General features: G+C 43.3%; 1 protein-coding gene across 3 annotated transcripts in view; it reads left to right on the top strand.

Annotated features, from left to right (window-relative positions):
- The first annotated feature begins 8575 nt into the window (after positions 1–8575).
- The window catches only part of MTUS2 (microtubule associated scaffold protein 2), a 702116-nt gene continuing 693782 nt past the window's right edge, over positions 8576–16909 (top strand). For 2 of the 3 annotated variants that reach the window (XM_032294817.1, XM_032294822.1), the window contains exon 1: positions 8708–8967. The gene's annotated coding sequence lies outside the window, so the exon portion shown is untranslated. Of the gene's footprint in view, positions 8652–8707; positions 8968–16909 lie in introns of those variants that run through there. The other variant, XM_032294818.1, reaches the window with a different exon arrangement.

A 16909-nucleotide genomic window follows, 5' to 3' on the forward strand; every position in this document is an offset into this window, starting at 1 on the left:
ATTTTATTATGTCAGCCTTAGCTGATTAAAACAAAAAGCAAATAATATTAGACCCTCAAGGACTTCAGGTATTAAACTAATCAAATGTAAAAATTAAAAAAAAATTCTAACAGGTTTGCGGAAATTAAACAGCAATTTCAAAATATGAGAAAAAAGAGACTATAAAATGGACAAGCGTATTTGAAAAAGAACTGACTGAAATGAAAACAAACTATAAGAAATGAAAAAGAACTAAAGAGAATGTCAAGAAAATGTTTAAAATGGGGTAAACTGATGATTAGACATTACAGATTAAAAAAATAGTGAAATAGCCTGGATGCAGTGGCTCACACCTGTAATCTCAGCACTTTGGGAGGCTGAGGTGGGTGGATCACTTGAGGTCAGGAGTTTGAGACCAGCCCGACCAACATAGCAAAATCCCATCTCTACTAAAAAATCCAAAAATTGGCTGGGTGTGATGGTGTGCATGCCACCACACCCAGCCAATTTTTGGATTTTTTAGTAGAGATGGGGTTTCACCATGTTGGCCAGGATGGTCTTGATCTCTTGACCTCGTGATCCACCCGCCCTGCCCTCCCAAAGTGCTGAGATTACAGGCGTGAGCCACTGCACCCGGCCTGGGAAAACATTTTCTAAGAGCTGAAAGAAAAGTAATTGTTAACCTAGAATTGTAAATGTAGAACACTATAGTGCAAAATAAAATAAAGATGTTTTTAGAAATACAAACTGGAGAGCATTTATTTATTTCTTTATTTTCCCATTTATTTATTTTATTGCATTTTAGGTTTTGGGGTACATGTGAAGAACATGCAAAATTGTTGCATAGGAACACATGTGGCAGTGTGATTTGCTGCCTTCCTCTCCATCACCTACATCTGGCATTTCTGGAGAGCATTTATAGTCAATAAACATTCACAAAGAAATTTTTGATAATACACTTCCAAAAAAAGGGAAACTGATCCCAGAAGGAAGATCTACGATTTAAGGAGGAATAATGAGAAAACACTCATCATAAAATAATAACAGTACCCAATTTTCAAGGTAAAAGAACCCCACTAAAATATTTCCTGATATAACGTAGAATAGGCAGGGAATAATTGGTGCATAAGTGCTCAAAAGTTTTTTTTTTTTAATTTTTTTTGGGAGATTCAAAAGCTATAAAAAATTAGAATTTCCAGTTACTATATGTTACAAGTTTAAATATTACTACTGGAAGAAAAAATATAGTGTATAATTTTTACAACAGAAAATATAAAACAATGGAAGTTTCCCTCAATCAATTCGAGGAAGAGAGAAAAGAAGATGCATAGAAAAGCAGGACCAAAAGAAAGTACATAATTGTATGGCAGAAATAGTTTCTATTATATAAGTAGTTGAAATGTTTTAAATGGGGTAGATTTACAAATTAAAAGATAAATGTTGTATTGCATAAAAATAACCAGATATTGCAAGGTTACAAGGAACTAAGACAGCACAGAATGGTACAATGGTGGAAAAAATATATGTGTCTCTTATTAACGAAAAGGAAGCTTCTGTAGCAATGCTTAAAGCAGAATAAAATATATTTTAAGGTAAACAGTTTTAAGGAGTCACTACATAATGATAAAATATATTTTACCAAGAACATATAACATTTCAAAACTTATTTGCCTCTAGTAACATAGCTTCAATACATGTGCAAAGCAGCAGCTCACAGGATTGTAAAGAGAAATTAACAAGTTCAGCATCACAATGGGGGATTGTAATACTCTCAGGAATTGATAGCTCATAGAGACAAACACTTAGAAAAGAGAATCTTTGGATGAAAATATTAAAAAGCTCAATCTGAAAAGTCCAATGTAGACCTCTGCACCTAAATTAGAAGATACACATTCTTCTCAAGAACATGGAGTATTTATGAGTAGGCCACAAAGAAAGTCTATATCTATTTTGAAGAATCTATATCAAACAGACCATGTTTTCTGGCCACAATTAAATTAAATTAAAAATCAATAGCAAAAAGATATCTAAAACAGCCTCGTGCATTTAGAAATTAAAAACACACTTCTGAAATAATTCATGGGTCAAAGAAGAAATCATAATGGAAATTAGGAACTTTATAATTTAATTATATTGAAAGTATTGCAGCTACAACTGTGTAGGAAATATATATGTGCAAAAAAGACTGAAAATTAATGAGCTAAACTTTCAACTTGAAAGTGAGAAAAAGAATAGAATAAGCCTAAAGAACATAGAATAAAGAAAATATCAAAATCAGAATAGAAATTAGTAAACTTGTAAATAAAATACAATAAGGTCAACAAAGTCAAAAGCTGGTTCTTTAAAAAGACAAAAAGGAGACAAACTTTGGGTTTAATGAATTAAGAAAACAAATAGTAAGAAAAAATCGCATGTAAACAATATTACAAAAAAATGGCTATAACTACAGAAGTAGCCGGTATTTAAAATGAGTAAGAAAATACTATAAAGACAGCACTGCAGTGACAATATATATCAACAACTTCATGCTAATTGTGGAGGATACAAAACTGTCCCTTCAAGGAAGGACTCTCCTCAGCTCTTGGCAATGCAGTGAGCAGATTGTCTTGGGCCATCTAATCCTTGTGTTTGCCTCACCTGCAGAGAGCCCCCTCACCCAAGAATACATCTTCCCTGCAAAGTCCATAGCCAATGGTGGATCTGGTAGGGACTTAGAGACCTTACCCATTAGCCCACCCTGGGACAACTCTGAATGGGTCCTACATGCAGCAGTGTGCATGTAAATGTTTAAAACTGGCTCCTTTAAGAAAAACATCCTGATGTGTAGTATTTGCTAATTTCTGTGGTGAACATACACCCTCCATGGAAGATTTCAAGCTACCAAAGCAATGTTGCTGAATGCAGAGTTGGGAATAGATGCAAAATGGTACACAATCACATAATATTTCCATCACACAGCTGTAACAGTGGTAAATAAACTCAACAGTGGCCGGGGGTGGTGGCTCACACTTGTAATCCCAGCACTTTGGGAGGCGCAGGTGAGAGGATTGCTTGACGCCAGGAGTTTGAGAGCAGCCTGGGCAACACAGCAAGACCCAATCTCCATTAAAAAAAAAAAAAACAAAAAAACCCTCAACAGTGTACTTTACTGCTCATGTAGTAATTAGGGAAGAATGAGTTTTGAGTATTAACTTTGTTTTCAATAAATATACATAATTGTAGATTAATATAATTTAATTCTTAGTAATGGCTGTTTAACAACTGATTCACAAAAATTTAACAAACGATGTTCAGGGGCTGGTAGAAACAGGCTCAGCATACCACTCTGTATGTGCTCCAGGGCTCCGTGTGTTTAGGACTGCAGCTCTGTTGGACTTGAATCGTGGTTCAGTCTCTCTCTCTGTCCAATCCTGGCTCCCATCCCTTCCCACAGGCCCTGACCCCTAAAACCCAGTTTGCTCTTTGGTAAGCCAATCTGCTGCCCAAGTGTCATTCATGACTCGCCGGCGTCACTCTATTCTTTCTTCCTCAGGCTTTTCCCACTGGCATTTTGGCACCTTGGAATTTCACAAGGCAGATGCCTCTGTTCTACCCACATGCTCCTCAGTCTGGTAAGGAAAAAGGGAAAAGGCTCCAGCAGACACTTATGCTTCCCTGCACATCTCTTTGGCTCCCTCTCAGCCATAATTCTGATGGGTGTTTCCTGTGCGTTGACAAGGTCCTATCTCAAGGATGCAGCTATGGGTCACTCTGATTCTCTGCCTAGGGTCTTTTCTAAAGCACTAGGTGCCTTTGGGACTTAAAACTCCAAAGGCGCCGGGCGCGGTGGCTCAAGCCTGTAATCCCAGCACTTTGGGAGGCCGAGGCAGGTGGATCACGAGGTCAAGAGATCGAGACCATCCTGGTCAACATGGTGAAACCCCGTCTCTACTAAAAATACAAAAAAAAACATTAGCTGGGCATGGTGGCGCGTGCCTGTAATCCCAGCTACTCAGGAGGCTGAGGCAGGAGAATTGCCTGAACCCGGGAGGCGGAGGTTGCGGTGAGCCGAGATCACGCCATTGCACTCCAGCCTGGGTAATAAGAGTGAAACTCCGTCTCAAAAAAAAAAAAAACAAAAAAAAAAAAACTCCAAAGGCAATTTCAATCAATGAAGAACAGGAGCCAGAAGGTAAATGCTCAGCCCTGTGTCTTTAAAATGGCCATTATAAGCTCCTCAGAGTCCAAGTGGTATTCATTGTGTCCTTGTGTGCCTGTTACATAACAGTGGCCTTGAGAATATACTTTTAAATTGCTTTTCATACTTCTCCATCTTAATATCTCATCACTCCTGGTTCCTGAGATTACCTTAAAAAATAAACGATATGGCTGGGCATGGTGGCTCACTCCTGTAATCCCAGCACTTTGGGAGGCTGAGGTGGGCGGATCATGAGGTCAGGAGTTTGAGACCAGTCTGACCAACATGGTGAAACCCCATCTCTACTAAAAATACAAAAATTAACCGGGTATGGTGGTGGGCACCTGTAATCACAGCTACCTGTGAGGCTGAGGCAGGAGAATCACTTGAACCCAGGAGGCGGAGGTTGCAGTGAGCCGAGACAGTGCCATTGCACTCTGGCCTGGAGACAGAGCAAGACTCCATCTCAAAATAAATAAATAAATAAATAAAAATAAAATATCTGTATCCAAGTTATTCTATCAGTCTCTGCTGTGGGAGGGCATGTACACTAAGATACATGCTGATCACATTTTTTTTTTTAAATGCAAAAGAACATTCTTCTCTTCCTTTCACAGCTTTTATTTTTCTTTTTTAAATTTAATTTGGCTGGGCACGGTGCCTCATGCCTGTAATCCCAGCAGTTTGGAAAGCTGAGGTGGGCAGATCACTTGAGGGGAGGAGTTCGAGACCAGCCTTGCCAACATGGGGAAACCTCGTCTCTACTAAAAATTCAAAAATTAGCTTGGCATAGTGGCATGCATCTATAATCCCAGCTACCCAGGAGGCTGAGGCAGGAGAATCACTTGAACCCAGGAGGTGGAGTTTGTGGTGAGCCGAGATTATGCCACTGCACTCCCGACTCGGCGCCAGAGTGAAACTCCGTCTCAAAAAACAAACAAACAAACAAAAACTTGTTTTAGATTCAGTGGGTACATGCACTTGTTTGTTACATACGCGTACTGGAGATTGGGCTTCTAGTGTACCCATTACCCAAACAGTGAACACTGAACCCCAGCGAAAAAGGTGAAAAAGTTGTAATTTTTCAACTTTTGCCCCCTGCCCACCCTTCCCTCTTTTGGAGTCCCCAGTGTCTATTATTTCCATCTTTATGTCCATGTGTACTCATTGTTTAGCTCCCACTTATAAGTGAGAATGCGTGGTATTTGGTTTTCTGTTTCTGAATTACTTAGGATAATGGCCTCCAGCTCCATCCCATGTCACTGCAAAGGACATGATTTCGTTCTTTTTTATGGCGCATAATGATGTATTAATACATGGACCGCATCGTCTAGATCCAGTCAACTGTTGATTGACACTCAGGTTGGTGCCATGATTTTCCCATTGTTCTTTTCACAGTTTCTAAATACACCATAACCAAATGTTAAAATAACTTATCTTGGGATAGCTGCTGGGTGGGCCAATAGATGACTATGTCAGTTTGGGACCTCTGAGAATCAGATGCCAAGATAGGATTAGATGTGCCAAAATATTTGAAAGAAAACACCTGTGCAGGATAGTGCAGGATAGTGCAGGAGGGAGAAGGAGTCTGGGATGCAGGTGCCTTCTGACTGCAATGCAGGTCTGACACTTGTGAATGGAGAGAGGGAAAGGAAGAAGATTGGGTAGGAAGAGCTCCAGACTGCAGCACGTTCTGAGAAAGCCTGATAGGGTGATTGATAGAAATTCCTGGGCAAAGGCCGCCAATTAGGGGCAGAAAGGGTATAGCTCTAGTGCTCTCACCATGCTCAGTTGTGAGCTGGAAACAGCTGGGGAATGTGAGACCTTGGTGTGAGCTCTGTGGAGGATCCAAATAAGTGACAGCTGCAGGCTGTGAGTTGCTCATGCTTCCAAGAGCTCAGGGGCTCACCTCTATGCCACCACACAGACAGGTGTCCCCACACAGAGTTTTTTGGACCATCTTTGTAGGATTTGCTAAGTTAGGGTTCTGCCATCTTCAGACCAAATTGAAGGAGAGAGAAATCAAGGGAGAAGGTTGGTGGTGAGAATGACATGGTTCTGACAGGGAGAAGAAGGAAGACCCACCTACTTCATGCAAAAAAAGGCATGCTTCCTGAGAACTACTTGGAGAATCTGCATGTGTCACCTGGAGTGTGGGGACATGCATGAATCCAGAGATGGCTGCCTGAGAAGCTTCAAGGGAAGAGGCTGGTCAGAGTTGCCTGCGACCAGAGAATAAGAAGACAGTGCTGCAGCGATGGCATCCTGCTCTTCTACGGTGTGATGGGCCAGCACACACATGATGGAAAGTAGTTGGGACTGATCTGCAGGGCCTGGTGCCCTGCAGAGGGCCTGCATGAAGTAGACCACCAGTGAAGCTGAGGCTGAAGCTGCAGGGTCAGAACCCCACCCTGTCCATCTTGAGGAACCAGTCTTTTTTTTTTTTTTTTTTTTTTTGACAGAGGCTTGCTCTGTTGCCCAGGCTAGGCTTGCTCTGTGACCCAGGCTGGAGTGCAGTAGCCTGATCTCGGCTCATTGAAACTTCTGCCTTCCGGGTTCGAGATTCTCCTGAGTAGCTGGAATTACAGGTGCACGCCACCACACCGAGCTAATTTTTGTATTCTTAGTAGAGACAGGGTTTCACAGTGTTGGTCAGGCTAGTCTCAAACTTCTGACATCAGGTAAGCCACCCACCTCAGCCTCCCAAAGTGCTGGGACTACAGGCATGAGCCACCAAGCCTGGCGGTGGAACCAATCTTTACAGAGCTAGCTAGGGAGGACATAGAAGCAGGATGCAAAGGTCGTTTCCCTCCTCCATGCAGGCTTCTGAGTTTGGGTCAAATTGGGGTCTGGTGGGTGGTCGGAGGCGAGTGGGGAAGGGTTGAATGGTTTGCGATTAAAGCTTTGATTTGGATTAGAGTGGACTTTTAAAAAATAATTATACTTTAAGTTCTGGGATACAAGTGCAGAACGTGCAGGTTTGTTACACAGGTATACGTGTGCCATGGTGGTTTGCTGCACCCATCAACCTGTCATCTACATTAGGTATTTCTCCTAATGCTATTCCTCCCCCCATCCTCTCCCCGCGCCGGGCTCGGGTTTGTGATGTTCCCCTTCCTGTGTCCATGTGTTCTCATTGTTCAATTCCCATTTATGCGTGAGAACATGTTGGTTTTCTGTTCTTGTGTTAGTTTGCTGAGAATGATGGTTTTGGACTGGACTTTTTAATAGCAAATCCAACTGTTTATGAACACCTGAAAGTGACAGGAAAAGCTATGAAATTTGCCCTAGATTCATCCAAGGGAGAAGGGAGATCTGATGGAATAATTTTGAAAGACAGTGGTGTGAAAAAAGTGCCATTTCATGATTTTCCTTCACCAAGTAGTCCAGTTGGTTAAAAAAAATTAACTGGCGTAAAGTATTGCTTAACACAGTGGTTTGGAAAAAGACATCACCTAAAAACAAAAAAAGCCAGCCTAAATAGTGCAAAGACCAGCAACATCGTTTTATCTTTATAATGGTAAATCTTTATTCCATTGCTATTTGAATCAGAGTCTGCACAAGTCCTCTGGTTCCACTTGCCTTTTCACACCTTCCAGGTGCACGGTGTAGGAGAGCCTGAGCATTTCAGGTAGGACGGGAAAAAGGCCTTTGAAAAATCATTAATTGGTCTATTTACCTAATGAGCGGTCGAGGCTCGGTGGAACCCCTTGGACCGTGGGGAGGCACATCTGGAGCTCATTAAACAGAAATAAGCCTGATTTTAGAAAGAAACGCCTGCCTTTTGCGCAAATCTTTTCAGAGACTGGCTTTGGGCTCCTGTGAATCAGGCACCCTAGCGTCCACCAAAGTTCTTCCCGATGCTGAACACCAATGCCTCCTGCAGCCCCTAATTCGAAGCGCCTCCTTCTGTTCTAAGCGGAAAACAGCCGAAGCCATTCCTGGAGGCCTGCCCTGGAGCCGTCAGCTCAGTCTTACTCCTTCCTTCTCCTGGGGTTTCCCGACGCTCGGGCACCTGCGGAGGCTGGGGTTGGGGTCGGGGGCTGGGACTGGGACTGGGACTGGGGCTGGGACCGGGACGGACAGGCGCGCACGCAGGAGCCGGCGCAGGGGCGGTCGGCAGAGGGCGCTGCGGCTCCCGGCGCGGGGCTGCGACGCGGGGCGCGGAGCGCGGGCCGGGAGGAGGCGCCCGGGTCTCGGCGTGTGCGTCTCCCCGCGGCCGGGAGGGGGTGCGCGCATCAGCCGCCCCGCGCCGCCTCCCGCTCAGGCCCGCTAGCTGCCCGGCCGCTGTCATCGCGGACGGCACCTCGCGGGGCGAAGCTCGGGCTGGGCGGCCGCCGGCCCCACGGCTTCTTTGTCCGGGGGAGGCGGCGGGAGGAGCAGCCGCGGCCGCGGCAAAGCCGGGAGCGCCTGGGCGTCGTGCGGGCGGCCCCGGTCCCCGGCTGCGCCCCGGCGCTCGAGCGGGGGCGGCGGCCTGGGCGGTGCCTGCGCCGAGGTGAGTGCGGGGGCGCGGAGCGGGGCGCAGCCGCGGCGCGGGCGTGGGCGGGCGGAGGTGACAGCGAGCGTCGGCGGCTCCAGGTGCGGGGGCGCCCCTCGCGCTCCACCTGCGCCGCCGCCGCTCGCTCTCGGGGCAAGTTTGTCTGCCCCCCTTCTGCGGAAACCCTTGACCGCTTAGCGGAGTCCAGACCTGTCAGTCAACAGAAAACTGGCGCTGGAGAGGAGGAGGAAGCGTGGCGGAACCTGGATGAGCGTCTCCGTGAGGGCAGTGGTGGCCTCTTGGACGTTACGTTTCTTGGCTCTTTGCGATCCAGGTGAGCGAATCCTCGGCTGCGCGGTCCGGCGGGGTCGGCTGGCTCTGCTGCCCGCCCTCTGGAGCCGCCGGAGACAGGTGCGCGGAGTTGGGCGACGCGCAGCTGGTTCTGCTTCTCGTCTCCAGAGCGCCGACGCTTCCTGCCCACATCACCTGCTCTGGCTGACGGATTGCAGCTCTTTTGGCACCTTCGCTTGCTGCCAGGTTCAACACCCCCTGCTTTAGACGCGGTGGTAGGTTAGTTAAAGCGAGTTCTCCCTTACCCACCCCCAGCTTTGGATAATTTGGTCTGTGTCTTCGATCTTAATTTAGTATGAGTGTGTTATTTTCTTCAAGCTTTATAATGGTAAAGCAGCGAAGCGGCTTGCTACATCCATTTTTTTTCATTCCGAGCCTGTGCACAGAAGGAATTACAGGCACACAAGTGATGTTACTACCATTCTATTTTAAATACAAACACGGAAAGAAGTTCTCTTGGCAGGATACCAAAGGCGCCTGTACTCACTGTTATATAAGTGCTTAAAAAAATATTTGTTCACTGGCAAAGTTATATTTGATTACCAGAGCATCCAAGAAGAGTGTCATGCTTTAACTTTACTTGGAGATAAGCAGTGGTCTTAGCTTGAGATACCCTTTTAAGATAATATAGGACCCTTTAAAAAAAAAGTCATTAGGTAGAATTGTAAAGCATTAGAAATTGGTTTTGTGAAGTGTATTATGAATTGGTGAGAATTCTTATTGATAAAAAGATCCCACATATATCCTTTTTAGTTTTCAAACTATTGAATGATTTTATTTTTAATCTCTGATGGAAACTTAGTAGTTATGAGTTGCCAGTTATTAAAGTATCTGTCTCTTTTTCCCTTCCCTTTCCCCACGCCCTAAAACAAGTACATTTATGGCTATTTTTTCCCCCACTAAAATGAAAGTAAAAACCATCAGATATACTGATAGCTGAGAACACCCCTTGTCCCCACTCCACCCATTATTCTTTTCTAATTGGTTTGGGGTGATGCCTTGACATCTATAATGTTAAAAAGCATTCCTGGTGATTCTAACATGTAGCCAGGGGTGAGAACCATTGTAGAGCATTGTTTTGTCACTTTGTAGCCTAGATGTTGCTACAGTGGTTTAAGGTAAGTCAAAAATATGTTGTCAGGAACATGGGAAGAAAAAAATGGTATTGGAAAGGAGACACATCAAAGAATTACAGCATGTAGACTTTTCTGTTTTGTCTAAAAGCTCCTTCGTGATTGTTTTTCCTGCTAAGAATAGTTGATGTTTATCAGGGACCCATAATTCCATGTAGAATACTTAGGTGAATCCTGAGTGAGTGATACGTTTCATTTGCAGAAGTATCAATGAAAGTTGAGTAGTAGTTTCAGGATATTTCTTTATGTTTACATGATAAAGTAAGTCATAGGAAAGATTATTTTCCCTGTCAAATTAAAACCTTATTATAGCACTATAAACTAGTACATGAAATGCAAAAAAGCTTTTATTATTTTTAAAGTCAGAAAGAAACCTGGCCTTTGAGTCAATGTTTCCTGTCTACCTTATGTAATCCCAAATATCCGAACCCCAGAGCAGATCTTATGGATGGTTTATGAAGGCTTATGTAAGAACTATGACTGTGCTTTTGGTACTCCATTAAACTCCCTGTTTTGGCTATTACATAATTGACACGGAACTAGACTATTAAAGCCAAAATCCAGGAGGATGCCCAAACCCACGCCGGCATAACGCACTTTTATAATGAATTGCTGTTGCCAAATTAGAGGGAACAGCAGGGTTGGTGGTTTGTGAAAGAGAGGTAAGAATAGTGTCTCAGGGATTGATGTAATGAAGACTGTTAGGCTTAGCGATTTTCTAGAGACTTGAATGCTGTGGCAGAAACCTCTCTAGTCCTTTCTGTCTTCTAGCAGAGGCAGATCAACTGGGGAGCTAATGATCCTAAGCCTCAGGCCCCTCACACAGGCTTCTTTGGTGCCCTCTGGGAAGGACACTGGCAGTATGTTCATGTGGCTATCCCTGAGTTTGTATTTGTACTTTTGGATTCTTTTTTTAAATAGGGAGAGTACTCTTTTTTTTTTTTTTCTTTTAAGTTCTGGGGTACATGTGCAGATCTTGCAGTATTGTTACATAGGTATACACATGCCATGGTGGTTTGCTGCCTCCATACCCCTGTCACCTACATTAGGTATTTCTTCTGATGTTACCCCTCCCCAACCTCCCCACCCCTGCTATCCCTCTCCTAGCCCCCCACCTCACAACAGACCCCAGTGTGTGATGTTCCTTTCCCTGTGTCCATGGGCTCTCATTGTTCAACAGCCACTTATGAGTGAGAACATGTGGTGTTTGGCTTTCTGTTCTTGTGTCAGTTTGCTGAGAATGATGGTTTCCATATTCATCCCTGTCGTGGCAAAGGACATGAACTCATCTTTTTTATGGCTGCATAGTATTCCGTGGTGTATATGTGCCACATTTTCTTTATCCAGTCTATCTTTGATGGGCATTTGGGTTGGTTCCAAGTCTTTGCTATTGTAAACAGCGTCACAATGAACATATGTGTGCCTGTGTCTTTATAATAGATCAATTTATAATCCTTTGGGTATATACCCAGCAATGGGATTGCTGGGTCAAATAGTATTTCTAGTTCTAGATCCTTGAGGAATCGCCACACTGCCTTCCGCAATGGTTGAACGAATTTACACTCCCACCAGCAGTGTGAAAGTGTTCCTATTTCTCCATATCTGGGAGAATACTCTTTCTACCCTCCCACTCCCGGAATTCTGTAAACCCAGGGTTCCACAAACCCTGAATTTATCCCTGTCTCCAACTTATGTTTAAATACTAAATTATAAAGTTGCCTATTCTTAGTTTAATTTTTGTTGTCTGAAAAGATTAAAAAAAAGAAGTCTAGACATCATAGTTGACTTGCTGAGAGACTGCAAACTGCTGTAACCTAGGGCTGTGTGGAGCCACTGAAATCAGGCACTTACTTGGAGAACCAGCACTTTGCCTCGTGATCTCGCATGCATGGGACTGTTCTGGTTCAGTGTGTGAACTGGAGATGGAGAAGAATGGAAGCGGGGTGGGGAAGGGAGGAAAGTGGGTTAAAGCTCTTCCTCTTCTCAGAGGCAAGATGCCAAGGGGAAAGGAAGAAAAAAACCTACTGAAAGATGCTTCATTAATAAAATGTTAATTGGAACAGATCGCATCAGCTCCATAGGAGATCCTTCTGTAAGCTCCTTAGGATTGGTCTCTAATATGAATTTTCAACAGTGAGCAAACAAACTCAGTCCTGGAAAATATCCTACAGGAAACAAATGCAGGTTTGGAAGGACTAGATGAATATCAGCTTGTTCCCATTAGCAGTTTTTATGAGCAAGTGGGAGGCTTGTAATATCCACAACACACATGTTTGAAATGAGTTGTTGAAAAGAGTCAAGGAGTTTCCCTTTTGCTCTGAAATGATTTCTACTTCCTGTGTGAATTTAGATGCCTTTTGATCTTATATTCTTGACCCTTCCCACCAGCCCTTATACCTCATCTATCCGTCCATCCATCGTCTATCTACCATCTACCCACCCATTCACAGAGACTCTCTTTTTGACTTTCGTCAGGCTCCCCTGTGCCGTCTTCTCAACTAGGCCTCGCCTTGGCCTGCAAGAAATGCAGCTTTCAACAAAAACAATTTTGTCTGTGCTCCCACCCTCCAAGGGATTTGAAAACACCCTAGCATGGTGTAATAGCCTGTTCTCACCCTGCTAATAAAGACATACCCAAGACTGAGTAATTTATAAAGGAAAGAGGTTTAATTGACTTATAGTTCAGCATGGCTGGGGAGGAAGGAGAAGCAAACACGCCTTTCTTCCCATGGCAGCAGGAGAGAGAAGAATGAGCAAAAGCAGGAAAAACACCTTATAAAACCATCAGATTTAAGAACTTAGTATCACAAGAACAGCATTCGGGTAATTGTCTCCATGATTAAATTACCTCCCACCTAATCCCTCTCATGACACATCGGGATTATGGGAACTGCAATTCATGGTGACATTTGTGTGGGGGACAGCCAAACCATATAATGTGGTGTCTAGCAGCCTAAGGCCATGTTCCTGGGATGACCCAACCTCATTTGCATTCCTACCTAGAAAAGCTCAATGCTGCCCCAAAGAATTTATCTCTTGTTCTCACCTGTACAAATGATAATAGGCCCCTGACTTTCCTTTTGTTAGACTATTTATTAAAAACTTGTAATTCTTTCTCTGTGCCTTTGAGATGTATGTGTGTCTCCTATCACCTGAAGTGTCTTCCTCAGTGTCTATGAGCCATTCCTTTGAAATGAAACTGTCAGGAAGGATAGGGCTCTGTCCCCTAGTCTCTGTAGCGGGGTAGGAGCCTAACTTTGACAAGTGCATTTAGCAGTTACAGATGACCTAATCTCATTGGCAGTCCCCCTTGCCTGCTTGCTCTAGTGTTCTATGTCCTTGACCCTGCTTGAGCTCACACACATTCTCATTTCCCTTCCCTGCTTCCTCATTCTGCCTTTCAAACACCCAGTCACCTCTAGCTGAATCGGAGTTGATCTCAGTTCTACACTGAAGTCTCTTTCTCTCACTGCAGCAGTACTGGGTAAAATCCGTCTTTACTGCCTTTAACCAGTGTCCAGCTTTTTTTTTTTTTTTTTTAGATACCATCCAACAAAAAAGTTTTGAGTGTCTCCACAGGTCAGGCAGTGTTCTACTTATTACGTATGGAGCAGCAGTTAAAAACTGTACCCTTGAGGAATGTACAGTGTAATGGAATGAATCAGATGAGGTTAAGTAAAGTACTTAATATATCAGGAATGGATAGTGCTATGGAGAAAATAAATCAGAGATGGAGGAGAAGGAGTGAGAGGTGGGGAATTGCTGTTTCAAGTACGGTGGTCCAGGAATGCCTCACTGAGAGGAGATGTTGAGCAGAACCCTAAAGGAGATGGAAGAGTGAGCCACCCGACCAGAGTGCAGCAGGCATTTATGGGGAGCACAGGGAGGCAGCTGCAGGCTGCAGTGGGGGAATCTCATGCTCATGGCCAGCTTTTTCTCACAACAGCGACCCTGTCCCTGACTCCAGCCACCTGAGGCTGTCCACGAGCACTGGCGGTGTTCTTAGGGCCTTAGTGGTGTGGTGGCTTGGAACTGAGGGCCTCCCAGGGCATCGGAATCCTAGACCATACCTGAACAAGAGTAGGAAGGGAGATTATGTGTCTTCAGTGATGACTCCCACTGGCTTGTCATAGGAAAGGGGCTGGGGACAAGCTCACTCCAGCCTGGAATCCCTGCAGTCACCCTAGAAACAAACAGAACTATGATGTGTAAAAGATGGGGACAGCGGTATGCTAGAGGAATGCTCTTGCTTGAGGAATGTCTTAATGTCAAGAACCTAGAGCAACTTTCTGAGTACAACTGAGCCAGAGAGAAGCCCTGAGTTAAAGGCAACTGGGGTTGGTTAGGGTTTGAGGAGGGGAAATTGCTCAGCTCCTGCATGCCCAGATGGCTGCCCTACGTCTGCTAGCCAGAACTGCCCTCCCCGCAACCCTGCCCCGAACACACACACCATGGACCTGTCAGCAGGCTCTCATGGATTTCTCAGTGGAGAAGGTGAAGAAGCCATTGGGGAGCAGCAGCCAGGGGCTGACTGCTGGTTTTTAGTTACAGCCTTCCTGTACACATGGGGACAGGGATATGGAACCAGGATGGGATAGCTGTTTCCTTTTTTAAGCTGTTAACTTATAACCATTTTAAACCATCAACAACCAAAGCAGAAATCTCTCATATAGAGGTTCCTTGGATTGTTTGCTGGTGGGTAGAGAACAGCACAGCAGCTTGAGTGAGCATATGCAGCTGGTATTAGGGAAGTGGCATTTATAGGAGTCAGATGTTTCAGACTCTACTCTGTGCCTGTCATGACTTTATGCGGTCTCTTACTTTGCAAGCTTCTCCACATGCCCCATTATGTTTGGAAAATAAGGGACTTAAGGTCATTCCCGGGTATTTGATACTGCTCTTTAGCTTTTGTAAATGGGCCATCTTCCAATTGGTTGTATATATTTTACATGTTGATTGTATTATATGTAACTAATAATTGATACATAGGAAGCTATTCTAAAATGTAATGTAACCAGGCACTTTTCAGACTCTTAGTGATTATAACCTCATTGTTATTTTTCTTGGATTTTCTAGATGGATGGTCATATCATCTGCTAAATAAGTAAATAAATCAATAAATCTAGCTAGGTGGTCATATCATCTGCTAAATAAGTAAATCAATAAAAATAAATGGTTTTTAATTTAAAATGAATGATTAGATGAAATAAAAATGATTATTTTGGTCTCTTATTTTTTGAGATGGAGTTTCTCTCTTGTTCCCAGGCTGGAGTGCAATAGCACAATCTCAGCTCACCACAACCTCCGCCTCCTGGGTTCAAGCGACTCTCCTGCCTCAGCCTCCCAAGTAGCTGGGATTATAGGCATGCACCACCATGCCTGGCTAATTTTTTATTTTTAGTAGAGATGGGTTTTCTCCATGTTGGTTAGACTGGTCTTGAACTCCCGATCTTAGGTTATCCACCCGCCTCGGTCTCCCGAAGTGCTGGGATTACAGGCGTGAGCCACAGCGCCTGGCCTGGTCTCTTATTTCTATTTTAAATTTTATTATCAGTTAGACTAGATAGAAGAAGAGGAGATATTTTATCTGTTAAGAGATTTAAAAAATAAGATTATTGTCTTTCAGGCAAATGTACTTCCCTTGCGCCAGAGAGGATGGGCTGTATGATCTCTGAGGTCCTCTCCTTATTAGTCTTTTTACTCTGTTTACCTTAGATTGAACCAGTAGGTTCAGTTCCCATAGAGAAACAAAACAGTGTGTACACACAGTCATTCTAGGTAAGTCAGCAGTGTATGTGATTAGGGCCAAACCAGTATTGATGACTGACTGATACTGACTTTAGAAAGCTTGACTCAGCTTGGAGAAATGAAAAGCCAACATAGTGCATTAGCATCTATAAAGACAGTAATAAGGCAAATACATTTGTCGAGAAACAGGCTAATATTGATACAGTGATTTTAAGTGCTTTTCCCCAAAAGTACAATGGAAAAAGCATGGAATATAGAGCCATGGATTATAATAAATGATGATAAAACAGGAGAAGCAAATAATAAACACTTAATCGAGAAGTTTATTTTCCACACTTCATCGGGTTGCTACTATAAAGTTCTAATCTAAAAACTTAATATGAACACTGTTTCTGTAAATATGGGAGAAGTAATCTCAAATCATCCAGAATTAATTATCTTTTTCCTAAGCTGTTTGACATTACTCATTCCAAATAGCTTCTCAAGACAGGCAGTATTTTTCTACACACAAATAATTGTTGTAGGTTGCAAATGTAGCCATGTATTAAGCCAAACACATTTTTTGCTTCTAATTCTTGTATTACTATTGGTTTACTTCAGGGGAAGTTAATTTGAGAACTGAAATCATGTAGCAGAATAATTTTGGTTGAAATGGATGTTTCTAAGCCTGATGCATTTTCTGTTAGTGTTACATGATATCTTTGGAAGTTTGTACAGTGAACATGCCAAACATTACGTTTAATTCTCTGAAGACTCTTGCAAGTATTCTTTTTTTTTTTTAAAAAAAAGATCCACATTGTATTAGTTTAACTGGCAGCTAGTAATTAGCTTTACATTGACTGAGCTAATTTGCCACTACTAGCAGATTTATGAAGTTATTATAGTATAACTACATTGTCCTCTACCCCCAAACTTTATACTGAATTTTTAATGCTAGATTTTAGGATTTTAATTTTGATAATAGCCCAAGATAGTGGATAAAATATAAATGTGGGTTAGCATTAATATCAATTTAGAGAATAACAATGAAAGCAGAAATGTAGC

The sequence above is a fragment of the Sapajus apella genome, unplaced genomic scaffold (assembly GCF_009761245.1).
Source record: "Sapajus apella isolate SASKATOON/1434 unplaced genomic scaffold, GSC_monkey_1.0 scaffold32, whole genome shotgun sequence".
Lineage (NCBI taxonomy): Eukaryota > Metazoa > Chordata > Mammalia > Primates > Cebidae > Sapajus > Sapajus apella.